The 15,313-nt window shown below is 34.6% G+C and overlaps 1 protein-coding gene across 1 annotated transcript in view; it reads left to right on the top strand.

Moving 5' to 3' along the window:
* Positions 1–15,313, top strand: part of FNTB (farnesyltransferase, CAAX box, beta) — a 76,345-nt gene that overhangs the window by 19,756 nt on the left and 41,276 nt on the right. The gene's annotated exons all lie outside the window — the stretch shown is intronic.

Raw genomic sequence — 15,313 nt, forward strand, 5'->3', positions numbered from 1 at the left:
AGTTATGAGAGAGAACCTGCTACTCTTTAACCTTTCAATACAGAAACTTTATAGTTAGCTTGTTTACTTATCTGGAATTTACTGTGGTATGTGTTGTAACATGCTGGGTTAAACCTATTTTTTGTCAAATTGCTTTCCATTTCCCTAGTAGTTATTGAATAATTAAAAAAAAAATCTTTTTTTGATATTTTAATGTTCTTAGATTTATTGAAGTCTAGACTGGTTGTATGAATTTCCTTGCTTTTCTGATCTATTTTATTGATCAATGTTTCTATTTTTATTTAGTATCTAGACCCACAATACCTCTCACCTGGACTATTTCAGTGGTCTCCTAATTGGTCTCCCTGCCTCAAGTCTCTCCCTACTCCAGTCCATCCTCCATACAGCTACCAGTGACTTTTTAAAAGTGCATTTCTGACCATATCATTCCTCATTCAATAAACTCCAGAGACTCCCTATATAAACTTTTCTCTTTTTTTTTTTTTTTTTTTTTTTTTTTTTTAAAGCTCTTTACAACTTGACCTTAACCTCCTTTTCCAGCTACATTATATATTATTCTCTTTCTTGCACTCTGTAGTTTAGGAAAACTAGCCTTTTTGCAGTTCATCTAGACAACACTCCATCTCTGATACCCATGCACTCCCTATGAGGATTGTACCTTTTGCTTATCACCACCTCATAGAATCCCTTCCTTCCTTAAAGACTTAGCTACATGAAGCCTTTTATTGATTCTTCCAATTGCTAATGCCCTCCCTCTCTAAACTATATTGTATTTTTTTTTATTCCATATATACTTACATATGTATATATTGTCTCCACCACAAGAGTGTAAGCTCCTTGAGAGTAGGGTCTGTCTCATTTCTGTCATTGTATCCTCATCGCCTAGCACAGTGCCTGGCACATTGTAGGTGCTTAATAAATGCTTGTTGATTGATTGGTAATGTTGAATATTTTTGAAAGCAATTACCATCTAATATATAATTTGAGATTTGCTCATGCCGGACACCATTAGTTTCTACTTTTTTGTCATTATTTCCCTAAAATATTGTCTTCATTATTTTTTTGTTTGATTCTTGATTCTACTTGTTTTTTACTTGTTTTGGCATAAGCTATTTTATAGAAAATATTTTCAGTATCTATTGCTTATTAATGTGATTTATTATGCTACTTGTTTTCTTAGTGTTGAACCATTTTTGCATCCCTAATATGTCATTCCTTGATCTTAGTGATTTTTTTTGTGTGTGTGTATGTTACTGAAATCCTTTTTATTTTTTTGCTAGCATTTTATTAAATGTATTCATTAATGAGAAGGCAACATGGCATAGTAGATAGATAGCTTGCTGAACTTGGAGTAGAAATGCCTGGGTTTAAATTCTACTCTTATATTTACTCGTTATATGATCCTTGATGAATAACTTCATTTTTTAATGCCTTAGCATTGCTGGAGCAAGCTCTTACATGAGGAGGTTTCCTTAAATCACAGATACTATTCATTAGTTCATTAGTGATATTGTTCTGCAGTTCTATTTCTGCTTTATTTCTTTTTAACTTGGGAATCCAGATTATGTTTTCTTCATAGAAAGTATTAGGTAAAGTATTATTTCTCCTTTGGGGAGGTGGGATTGAGTTTGTAATATATAATGAGTATTCGTTTTTAAAATATATGATAGAAGTCATTTGTAAATCAGTTTGGACTGAGAATATTTTTCTGAGAGTCCATTTATGGCTTGCTTAATTTCTCTTTTAGAAAATGAGTTACTTATTTTCTCTCTTTGATGTTTTTTGAGTTATTTGTCTTCTGTTTCATGTTAGAATATTTAAAATTTTTGAAGATGGCTATTTCACTTATGTTTTTAGTTTTTGTTTCTGTATAATTTTATAGTAATTTCTGATAATTTTTCTCCTTTCTATTTACAGTAAATGCCCCCTTTTCATTTTTATGTATTTTTAATTGCTTTTTTTTTGACTTAGCAAATATTTCCTAACAAAGATCCAAACAACCTTTGAAAGAATAATCCCTGAAAATTATTGATTACAGAAAAAAGATGGATGTTTTTTCTTATATTTGTTCACTATTTTTAGATAAAATTATATTGTAGTTTATTAATTTTCTTAATCTTCCAAAAAACCACCTCTTCCATATCATTTTTATTTTTAAAAATCTTCATTTTTGTTTCTAATATTTAATTTTTAAAGTCTCTTTTGTGCTTATTTGAAGATTATTAATTTTTAAAGTAAAGTTTTTTACTTTCATTTTTTGTTTTTTTTTTTTTAATAACCCACACTTCATATTATGTTCTTCCCTCAAAGCCCTATAGGAAACTGCGCCTTACAACAAAGAAAACTAAAACGAAACAAACAAAAACCCAATTAAGCAAAACTAATCAACACATTGAAAAAGTATTCTTTACTTTATTCACTATGGAACTGTGAAATACAAACAGTCTGCCACCTCTGCATGGAATGGATAGAGGTACCTAGTATCAAACTTGGTCATTATGATTTCATACCATTTAGATTTAGTGATTTTACTGAGGTTTTTTCTCCCATTTACATTGTTGTAATCATTGTATATTTCTCAACCTAGGAGATATGAATTTATTTTAAGAAATATTTTGATAACTATATTTCAAAACATTTCTTTCATATACCTATTTATTTTGTTTTATGAATTTAAAACCACTATTCTATGAAGGGAATAATAGGCTTCATTAGACTGCCAGAGGGGACCATTACAAATAAAAAGTTAAGAAGTCTCATCTTCTTTATTGCTTATCACCTTTTCCTTATTCTATTTACTTTATTTTGTATCCATTCATGAATATTGAGAATTATATCCAATATATTTATCATCTTAAAAAATAGTCATTTTCCAGTACATTTATTTATCTTGTTTAGCAATTCCCCAATTATTGGGCATCTACTTTATTTCCAGTTCTTCACTGTTACAAAAAATAGATATTTTAAAATATTTTTATGACTAGAGGATTTTCTTTTTATCATTAACCTCCTTGTGGTATTCACCTTGGGAAGTCAGAGCCAAAGGATATGCATATTTTGATCACTTTCTTTGCATAATTCCAAATTACTTTCTCGAATGTTTGTACCAATTCATCACAACGGTACCTACCACTAGTGCTCATGTGTACACAAGCCCTCCAATAAATACTTTTCTTTTGTCGTGTTTGGATGGGTATAATGGTACATAAAGGATATAACACGGAACCTCAGACCTGTTTTGATTTTCATTTCTCTTAGTGTTTTTTATTTTGAGCATTCTTTAATAGTTTATTAATAATTTTTGTAGTTTCTTTGTAGACTTATTTATATTTTTTGAAAAATTATAAGGAATAGCTTTTGTTCTTAGATATTTCTGTTAATTGCTTAAATATTTTAAATAGCAGACCCTTATCAGATGTATTTGCTACACATATTTTCCTTAGTTGATGTAGGAAATTCTAATCCTTATTGGCATTTATTTTGTGACAAAATTTCTTGTAATTGAAATGATCTATTATTTTTTGTAATAACCTCTATTCCTTTTTGGTTATGAATTAATCCTCTAGCCAAAGATGTTAATTAAATTCTTCTGATCTGGTTCTCTTCTAATTTTTTTTTGTTATAGTCTTTAATATTTAGATCACATAAGAGATTATTAATTTGCTGGTTTTAAGGGTTTTTAAAAATTGCACACTCAATTCATTAGTTCTCTTGTTAATGTCAATATTTAGGAATATATATTTTTCTATAAATATTGCTCTGGTTGTATTTTATATATTTTGCTAGGTTGTTTCATCATTATTCTTACCTTTGGTATATTTTTTAAAATGTTTCTGTGGTTTGGCCCTTTATCAGCTCATGTAGGATTACATTTTTATTTTCTATTTAAATAATCTTTTGTTCATATTTCTTTTGTTAATTCTTCAATTTAATTCAACAAACGTGTTTGCAATGCACAGGTACTATATTAAACAGTGAGAGTACAAAGACTAAAAAGAAACTCCCTACAGAGCTTAAATTCTCCTAAGAAGACTGATTTTGATAAATAACTACAAGGCAGTTTCAAGAAGGGTAGGGCACTGATGTCTAGAGGGAACAAAATAAGCCTATGAGTTGAGTTTTAAAGGAAGCCAATTTCTAAAAGTTGGATGTGTACATATGGAGTGCATTCCAGATATAAGGTGGAATGCTGAGGTAGGACATTTTGCTGGAATATAGAACATATCAATGGAAGTAGTATGAACTATATGGAAATATTAAGCATAGGTTATAAAGAACTTTTTTTTAATTTTTTTTTTATATAAATTAGATACACAATAAGTATACATGACCAAAACATTATTTTGCTGTATAAAAAGAATCAGACTCTGAAATATTGTACAATTAGCTTGTGAAGGAAATCAAAAATGCAGGTGGGCATAAATATAGGGATAGGGAATTCAATGTAATGGTTTTTAGTCATCTCCCAAAGTTCTTTCTCTGGGCGTAGTTGGTTCAGTTCATTACTGCTCCATTGGAAATTAATTGGTTGATCTCGTTGCTGAAGATGGCCAAGTCCATCAGAACTGGTCATCATATAGTATTGTTGTTGAAGTATATAATCTCCTGGTCCTGCTCATTTCACTCAGCATCAGTTCGTGTAAGTCTCTCCAGGCCTTTCTGAAATCATCCTGTTGGTCATTTCTTACAGAACAGTAATATTCCATAATATTCATATACCACAATTTATTCAGCCATTCTCCAACTGATGGACATCCATTCAGTTTCCAGTTTCTAGCCACTACAAAAAGGGCTGCCACAAACATTTGTGCACATACAGGTCCCTTTCCCTTCTTTATAATCTCTTTGGGATATAAGCCCAGTAGTAACACTGCTGGATCAAAGGGTATGCACAGTTTGATAACTTTTTGAGCATAGTTCCAAACTACTCTCAAATGGTTGGATTCGTTCACAACTCCACCAACAATGCATCAATGTCCCAGTTTTCCCACTATAAAGAACTTTAAAAGCCTTAAATTTTATGTGAATTAACTGGAACAAAATAAAATATATTTATTGACATATGATAACTTTTTTAATTTTTAACTTCTTTTAAAATAACTTTTTAACATGAAACATACTTTTGTTTTGCTGAAATCATTGTATAATTTGGTATTGAATTCACAAGATTTTGACAGATATCCTTTAATTTTTCATGAAACTACATTTGATCATATTGGATGTTAAGCATACCTTTGAAGCAGTATATTTTTCTAACTCTGGCCTTGACTATAATCCGTAGGTTTTCTAGCTTAATGTCTTGTGAATTCCCAGGCCCATTAAGCATATTTTTGTCCATCTTTTGGATAGGTTTCTTAACTTTTTATGATGTGGCATAGTGCTAGGTGATTTGCAATATTCCATCTCCATTTAGGAATTTCTGTAATTCTGGAACAATTTTGTTTCTCAGTATATCAATATAGTTACCAGTTCATTATTTCCTCAGTGAGGATAAAACTTCCGAGTCCAGTGGAAGTAAAAAGAAAAAAAAATCCCCCTATTTTTGTGTGTATGTTCTCTTTTGATGAAGTACTTTACTTCCCCACACCAACAGCCCATATTTCTAATATTAATTGGAAGTGTTCTTATTTTAGTTATGTCTGTCATGTCTTTATATGTCTCTCATGTCTATTCTTAAAAATCAGAGTACTAAAAACACAAAAAAAGCTCAGTGAAACATATCTAGCATCAAATCGATTATCCCAGTTCAATTTACTTTCATCTGATCAAGATCAGACATTTAGTGATGAGGATCTAGAAAAATCAAGGTTCTAAGTTAGAAGTTTGAGAATCATCTGGCTATCAACTAAGATAGCATTTACATAAGAACTGGTGAGATCACTTGTAGAGGGGAAGAAGTCTAGGATAGTCTTATATGAAGGTCATATTTCGTGGTTCTAAGATGGCTGATAATTAAGGAAATGAGGAACTGTCAGATATTTGGAAGGAGATCAAAAGAATAATCAAACATGTAGAGAAACAGTATCACAGAAGACAAAGGAGAAAAGACAGGGCAGAAAGGGTGGCTGACTTCAATAATTCAGAACTCAAGTAGAATATGAATTGAAGAGAGGTTGTTGGATTTGGTAATTAAGACAATTGGTTGTTGGTAACCTAGGTGAGAACAGTTTGTTTTGAAGAGTGAGATCAGAAACCAAGGTTGAGAAGCTTTGAAAGGTTAAGAAATGACAAGCATATTCAGCCCTTTCTTGGATTTTGATTGTGAAAGATAATCAGCTAAAATCAAGGGAATGACAGATTTAAGTGAAGGTTTTTTAAGGATAAGAAATTCTTAGATTTGACTGTAAGAATGTAAAGAAAGAACCATTAGATATGGAGAGCTTGAAAATAACAGAGAGTGATTGAAGGAGAAAGTTTCCAAGAAGAGTACTATCTTTTTTTTTTCTTTTAATTTTATTTTTTTATTATAATAACTTTTTATCGACAGAACCCATGCCAGGATAATTTTTTATAACATTATCCCTTGCACTCACTTCTGTTCCGATTTTCCCCCTCTCTCCCTCCACCCCCTCCCCTATATGGCAAGCAGCCCTATATTTGTTGAATATGTCGCAGTATATCCTAGATACAATATATGTGTGCAGAACCAAACAGTTCTCTTGTTGTACAGGGAGAATTGGATTCAGAAGGTAAAAATAACCTGAGAAGAAAAACAAAAATGCAAACAGTTTACATTCATTTCCCAGTGTTCTTTCTTTGGGTGTAGCTGCTTCTGTCCATCATTGATCAATTGAAACTGAATTAGGTCTCTTTGTCAAAGAAATCCACTTTCATTAGATTACATCTTCATACAGTATCGTTGTTGAAGTGTGTCTCAGAAGGGATCAAGGGCACAGGAAGGGGGTGTTGCTCTTGGACACAAGGGGGCCATCTCTTCAGATGGGCAGGTAGGTAGCACAGTGGATAGAATCCTGGACTTAGAATCATAAAGCCCCGTCCCTCTTCTTGACTTCAAATTCAGCCTCATAGAGGTAATAGTTACATGGCCCTAGGCAACTCACTTAACTTTGTTTGCTTTGATTTCTCATCTGTAAAATGAGCTGAAGAAGGAAATGTCAAACCACTCCAGTATTATTGCTAAGAAAACTTCAAGTCACATAGGTGGGAAGTCATCCTGAATGTATTCACAGACTCATATTTCCAGGTCAAGAGGTAAAACTTTATTATGTCAGTTAGCAAGGGGACAAAGTTCCTAATGAATTTAGGATTATCAATTTAATGCCAGAGAAACTGAGGCAAGATAGAGATTAGAGAGTATTTAATATTTTATTTAGAAGAGAGAGAGAGCTTTAATGGGACCAGATGGATCCCTGGTTTTGTCCCAGGGCTGAATGAGACTGTTGTCTCCAAGAATCCAGCAACCAATGTGAGTTCTCAATGACATATAAGTGTGGCTCAGATACAGGGGGTAGACAGAGGCAGGGGCGGAGTCAGGGTACTGAGATCAGGAATGGGACTCTGACAGGGTTGGGGAGGCACTGGAGATGGGGATGACATAATGAGGGGAGGCACCGGAGATGGGGAGATAAAACGGTATCTGATATTCTGATAGATTGGGATGGGGAGAGACATTCTAATATTCTAAAATATAAGATCTTTTATCCTTATCAGATATTCTGATGATTAAGAGTGGTTTTGCAGGATTAAGCAGAACAATTAGAAACTGAGGCAGAACAATTCAGGGAAACCTGCACAGGACAATTTAGAGAAACTGAGTCAGGACAATAAAAGAGAACTGTGGTACAACAATCAAGGGTAGAAGTGGGACCTTTTATGAGAAGGGATGAAGAGTGAGTTATGTATACTAACTGTGCTAATTATGTATGTCAATAAATCAACTGGTGGCTTGTAACCTTGGGAATTAAGATCTATACCTTAACCTCCACATTGTATTGTAACAGTGGGCATTAGTTCAGGATATCTCTGTCGTACAAGATAATTCTACAGGGTCAGTTTGCTCCTCACTGCAACCCATTCAGATATTAGGTTGCTACTAGAAATAGCATCTTTTGCTGAAATCCATTCACCCCATCATAAAAAGTTGGACGCGACTGATAAGACTTCTTCAGATACTAGAACACGGGACAAGATTAGTGGATTTTGAGAAAGGAATAAGGAAAAAGAGAGTTCATAATGTACGACTTCTGTTTCTCACTAAAGAACAAAAAGGCCCTCTGTGAGAGGGAGTATTAAAGGAGGAGTCTCAACTAGATAAGAAGTTTGAAGCACCCTCTGTGAGAAAAGTACCTTAGAGTTCATCTGGGAACAATTGAAGGCTGTGAAAGAAGACATTAAATAGTGCATTTAGATTGTTAGTGGCCTTAGCACCTTTGAGCTACACTTGAATTGGGAACAGAGAAGGAAGGTCCAGTAAGGTAGTCTAGAAGCAGATTTAACAAAGCCTGAGTGGCAAAGAGAAAAGGGATTCAGGAGCAGAATATACTGGATAGTTGGACAGATCAATCTTAGAGGCAAGATTGTAGAATAGAAGATAATGGTTTCCGAGCAGGAATTATGGATTAAAAGATGGCATGTTTGAGAAGAGTTTTGAGGTGGAGGAAGATGTCATGGTAAGAAGGAAATATAGAAAGAAGAATATCAGAAATTGTATTTGAAAGAAATATCAGAAACTGAGGTGGAGCAAAGATATGGGTCTTGAAGAAGGAGAAAGCTTGGTGTTTGATTGAATATCAGTATGTATTTTGAAGTTTTTTACTTGCATAAGAAACTTTACTGGGAGTCCAGGGGATATCCATGGATATATTGAAGTATCTAACTTCAGTAAAGGGGGTTAGATTCCCATAGTGTTTTTTACTTGTCAGTTCTTAAGCTTGTTTTTTTGAATTCCTTCATTGATCCTATTTTTAGTCTTTTAGCTGTGAGATCTTTCTTTACAGTTCTTATTATAATTCTAAAGTACTTTTATGGCTATTGATTGTCCAAACTTTTTTCCACCGAGGTAATTTCAGTTTTTTCCTTCTGGAGATTTCTAACTTTCTTTTTTCTCCACTTATTGTATTAGTATCTTTTTTACTTTTTTTTTTTTTTTGGCCTTCCTGATAATGTTTCCTTAAATTACATTCTGTAACAGTTTCTTTCAACTACTTTTTGTTGTTTATTTGTTGCATTGTCATTGTTTTGAGGAGATACAATAGATTTAGGTTTAGTAATAAGCACTCACTCATCTGAGAATCCCCTGCCTTATTCTTCCCAAGCCATTAAAAAAAAGCAAGAACAGATTCTGAAAATATTGATAATATGAATAATGAAGAGCATCACTGAAACAATGGCAGCTCTCTTTTTTTGATCTGTGTTCTAGATAAGCACTTTTCCATAAGGGATTATTTTAAAAAACACAGTTTTAGTAGAATAATATACAAATTATTATTTTTATAAGAACGTAAGTTTTTCAGATGTAAAAATAAATAAAGTGGCTAGTGGTAATTCTTCCTTTAGCCCACAGTCATTGATGAAAATTTTACTAGTGTTGAAATCTGCTAAGGAATTATTTTAGTAAATTCTTTATCGGTATGTCTCCCAGGCATTTTCCACATCCTTAGCAGGTTTTCTCTGGCCTGCTTAGGCTATGTCCAGACCTCCCAGCATAATGTTTGCTTGAAATTTTTTTTGTTGTGGGGATTTATCAGGGTAAAGACATATCAGGGTAAAGCCAGTTTTGTGGGAAGATTGAGGACATCTTTTTGTGTTCTATAAAATTTTGTGTAGGAACAATCCCAGGAGCTGAAGGAATTGTGAAGAGGTATGAAATTGAAAATGATTTAACAAGATTAGATGTCTTTGAGAATTAAACTTGGAAAACTTCCTAGAAACAACTTCAGTAAATATACCCCCTCTCCTTTCACTTTCTGGCTGTTAGTTATCTCTTCTCCCTTTCTCTCCTCATCTTTTTCTTCTCCTCTCCTGCCTTTCCTCTCTTCTTCCTTGTCTCCTTTCCTCTTGTTTTTTGTTGTTGTTTTTTGCCTCGGCCCACGAGGCAGTGTGTGGACCCTGGAAGAAAAGAGATAAGGGCAAGAGAGAGGGGACTCACAAAATGGAGGCAAGGCAAATCCATCTGATCAAGCCTCATTTTAATGGGTGCAATAGTACAGATATATATAGCAGTAGAAAAGAAGGCAGGGTTGTTCAAACACAGTACAGGGTGGGGGTCCTAGACAAAGGGTTGGTATCCCGCCCAAGGATGAGCTGCTCAGATGTTTCTGGTGGCAGGAAGCTCTATGATGTGATTAGGGGATGCCTAGATATCTGCCTATTCAAAGTTAGGATGTGATTAGGAGATTCCTATTCAGAAAGTCTTTGGTATAATGTGATTAGGAGATTCAACCTATTCAAGGTGTGGCTGTAGATTAGTGCCGGCTCCCCACAGTTTTTACTTCTTAATTAGATATTCTAATTGGAAGCAGATGTAGAGGGACACTATACTCTGATGGGCCTGATATTTGATTTAGATAAAAATTGAACTAAGCTCCTTATCCTTTCTTTATCATTTCCCTCACCCTCTCTAGCTATAATTAGATTCATGGGACCTGAAAGCATGAAATCTTTTGAGACCATTATTTTGTAGGTGAGTTATATAATACTATTGGATATTATTCGGCATAATTTCTCTTTCCTGTAGTCTTAAAATCTAATGGTATGTAGTGCTAATTCTTTTGATGATTTCTTTTGCAGACATAGAAGTAACTGCTTTGCAAAAATCTTAGATCATTTCATTATTGATCTAAAACTTACATATTAGGAGTCTTGACTCAGCATCTTGAATTCTTCTGTATGGTGATTTTTCTTTTCCATAAATTCTGAGAATGGAGTACTACTTGTTCCATTCATGAATAAGACTGGATGTGGCACATTATGTCAGGTTTCTGGCCAATATGCTGATACTGATAAAATACAAATGAAAACTACTGCTAAAACAAAAAACCAGTACTATCTGGCTTTAGGTTAGCAATGAAAGGAGATATCAGTGAAGTTATGATAGCTGGATTACTTAGGGGTAGTCATAGTGAAAACTAAACTCAAGGAAATATTCTTCACTTCTATGAAGAAATATCTTTAAAATGCAGAAAAAAGAGAAGACATAGAAATGTCTTTGGAATGAGAAAGGGAACTTGAGCTACAGAGCCAGAAACCTTTTGAGTGATATCTCTAGCTGGTTACAAATGTGGTTTCTGCAATAGAATAAAGTCTCTGCAGAGAGGATGTTGTTGACTATATCATCCATATATGTTCTCCAATACGATCTCTAGGTGCTTTTATTCAATTCAACAAGCATTTATTTTGTCATATTTTTATTCATCTTTTGTTTTTATATCACCTTCATTTCTTAATGTATCCCTCCCCATGCCTTCCTCTCAAACCTATCCCTTGTAACAAATATTTACAAAGAGGGAAAAAACAATTCAGCAAAGTTAACCATCATACCAACCAAGTCTAACAGAATGTGCAATAATCCCCCATCTCTGCAAAGAAGCCAGGGAGGTGAATTTTTTTAACTCTTCTCCAGGCCCAAGTTTGTCAACTAGCATTTGTTAAGCACCTACTTTGTGCCAGGCTTTGTGCTGGATGCTGGGGATACAAAGACAAAAATGAGCAGTCCCTGCCCTCAAAGAGCTTACATTTCTACTAGGGGGAAACAACATGTACACAGGTAAGTAAATACAATCTGTGAATAAAGTAAATACATAGTAATTTGGGGGAGGGGCATAGAAGTGATGTTTGGAGAGTACTAACAACGGGGGAGTTTGGAAAGGTCTTGTGCCACTAGAGGTACCACTTGAACTGAGCCTTGAAAGGAGTAATGGTTTCTAAGAGATGGAAGGCAGAGCCTTAGGCATAGGAGATAATCATGTTGTGTACACAGAGTTGCAAGGAACAGGGAATATTTTTTTTTAGCAGTTGTGTAGAAATTGGAATTGGAAAGGGTTGAATGTTTATTAGGAAATAATTGGAATGGTTCAAACTGGAAATAATAATGTGATTGTGATATATGTAAAGAAAAAGGGGACAGAGTTGAGAGACATTGTAGTAGTAGAATCAGTAGTAGAACAGTAGAATCAGAACATATATGGACAACTAATTAGGTTGTGTGAGTAAGAATGAAGAGTTAAGGATGATTCTTAGCTCCTGAACCTGTGTCATTGGAAGAATAGCATTTCCCGTAATCAGAAATGGGGAAATTGGGAGAGGGTGAATTTGGTGGGTAATATCATAAAACTTGTTTTTGGTGTGTTGCTTAAGGATCTGCTTGAGGGCCATCCAGGTGAGATGTCAGTAGGAAATGGAAGACTAGAGAGAGATTTAGAGAGAGCTGGGGACCAACATTTAAATTTGGAAGTCTTCTCCAAAAAGATAGTAGTTCAATCCATTAGAGTCAACTAAATTACTAAGAAAATTAGGCAGAAAGAGGAGTTAGTTGGAAGCTAGGATAGAGTTCTAGGGTATAGCCATTCACAAGGGTTGAAAACAGATGGTTCACCAATAGAGGAAATGGATGATTTTGGTCTGCTAGAAGAACAAGAAATGAACAAAGTTATTGAAACTCGGAGAGGAGAATATCCACGAGAATCAAGGTATTCAGCAATGACAGATGACTGCAGAAATGTTCAGAATAATGAAGACTAAAGAAAGGTTACTGTATTTAGCAACAAAGTGATTATTGGTAACTTTGGAAGGAGTGGTTTTCAGTCAGGTGATGGAGTCTGAAATTCCATGAGTTGAAAAATAAATGGAAAGTGAGAATCCAGGGATAAAGAGTGCAGGCAATTCTCTTTGTTATCTAGAAGGTTGGCTGTGGAAGGGAGGAGAGAGCAAAGACAATTCATTGATAAGATGCAATGGTCAAGTGAAATTTTTTAAAAGATCCAGATGGAGGATATCTAGCTATATTTTTAGGCCTCAAGGAAAGAGCTAATTAGTAAAGTGAGATGATTGAAAATTAGGGAGAGAAGGGAGATGGCCAAAGGGGTTATCTGCTGGATGACACAGGATCAAGGGCCTACGCAAAAAAAAAAGCTTGTCACATCTTTTGACATGAGAGAAAAGGAAAAGAAATGATGTTGAGGGGATTTCAGGTATAGAAATGGAGGACAAGAATGAAACTGTTGTCTCAGGTTTTGTTTTGTTTTGTTTTTTTTCCAGTAAAATATGAAGCACAATCTGTTGCTGAGGGGAAGAAGAGGGGAGGTGGTAAAAGTGATTTGAGGAGAGACTTAGAATAAAAAAATGTGAATTCCTTGAGTGAAATTCAGCACTGGGGAGTGCTGAGGAGAATGGTAAGAATAATGTCAGCTTAGGATTTGGAAAAGGATATGATTGGTTAGACAAAGTGTAATGCCGGAGAAACTGAGGCATGATAGAGATTAGAGTATTTAATAATTTATTTAAAAGGGAGAGATTTACTGGGACCAAATGGATCCATGGTTTGGTCCCAGGACGACCTATATACATATGGCTCAGACTCAGGGGGTAGACTGAGGCAGGGATGGAGTCAGGGTGCTAAGAGGAATGGTACTCTGACAGGGTGGTGTGAGCCTCCGGGGAGGGGGATGACATAATAGGGGGAGGCATCCCGGACATGGGGAGAGGCATCTTCATAAGACAGTATCTGATACTCTGATAGCTTGGGATGGGGAGAGGCATTCTGATATTCTAAAACATAAGATCTTTTATCCTTATCAAATATTCTGATTAAGAGGGAGGGGAGGTTTTTCAGGACAGTTATAAACTGAGGCAGAATACTTAGAAAAACTGAGTCAGGACTAGGTCAGGATAATTAGGGACACTGAGTCAGGACAATAAAAGAGAACCATGGCATAACAAAGGAAGCAAGGGATTGATGGATAAAGGATAGTGAAAATTTTTACTGGTTGCTAGGGTCAAGATTTATAAGTTATTTTGTATGACTTTATATTTGTCATGGGTTTTGTATTTCTTTCCTTCTCAGAATGAGATGGGGAAAGAAGAAGGGAGGGAAAAAAAATCTGAAATTGAAAATGAAATAAAATTTAGTTTAAGAAATTTTAAAAAGAAAAGAAAGATTTTAAAATGGAGGAATAAAAAGAGGTTAGAGCAGAGATGATGGTCTGGGAAAACAAGGAGTAGGAGGCATGACTGGAGATGTGGGAAGAATTAGAAATTAATTTCAGGAGGCATGAATTACAGAGAGAGACAAGGAATGGGGGGTATGATCAAGAAAGAGAAATTTAAGAATTATGCATGATGATGAACTAAAGATTATGACTATAATGAGAATTGAGGACGTTGATAAATTAGCAGCCATATATCAATATGTAACTTGATATATATGAATGGGAGTTGGAGTGAGGAAGAAAACTATGAGCTCAGCACTGAACTGGAATTAGAATCTAGATAAAGTCAGATGGAATGGATCACAAAGCAGGGGAAATTGCTAAATAATGGAAGCTAGAGAGAAGATCTGGAGGTAGCAGTCAGGAACGCTATTCCGCTTATACTTATTCCTTCTCTGGGACGGTGTATTGGGAGTATGAGTATTTTCAATACTGAAGAGGGTAGCCAGATTTGCATGTTTTCTTAAGAGAGTCAAACTTCTATGATTGCAAAAAGATATAAGATCTGTGAAAAGAAGAGGCCTAATAGCTTGTTAACTGTAGAATGAGGTTTCTCTAGGAAACATTGGAAAGAGAGGGGAGAGTGATTTGGAGACATAGAGCATGTAGGACTGATGAGGGAGCAAGGAATAGTATCAGGACAGATCTAATTAGGCCTCATCTCTGAATTATAAGGATTCTAATTGGGGAAAAGTGCTTGCCAGCTATAGGACAATGGAGACACTTAATGTTACTATTTTGTCTTGTAAAAAACTTTATTGACTCCTTTTGTTTTTAGAGTATTGCCATTTCCTGATACATGTTTCTCTCCCTCTCTTCTTCTTGAATTCTCTTTTCTAACAAAGTAACATAGTTAAGCAAAGAAGCAAAACTACCTCATCTGATAGTGCATACAACCTACTTCACCTCTATTCTCCTGAATCACAATTGACCATTGTAGTCAACCAGAATTTTTTTGCCTTTTTTGTTGTTCTTGTTTATATTATTGTAATCATTGTATAATCATTCTGATTTTTCTTTCCTTACTCTGCATCAATTCATATAATTATTTCTCTGACTTTATCATATTTGTCATTTCATAGGCCACAATAATATTCCATTACATTCATATGCTACAGTTTATTCAGCCATTCTCCAATTGATGGGCA

This window comes from Sarcophilus harrisii, chromosome 2 (genome assembly GCF_902635505.1).
Source record: "Sarcophilus harrisii chromosome 2, mSarHar1.11, whole genome shotgun sequence".
Lineage (NCBI taxonomy): Eukaryota > Metazoa > Chordata > Mammalia > Dasyuromorphia > Dasyuridae > Sarcophilus > Sarcophilus harrisii.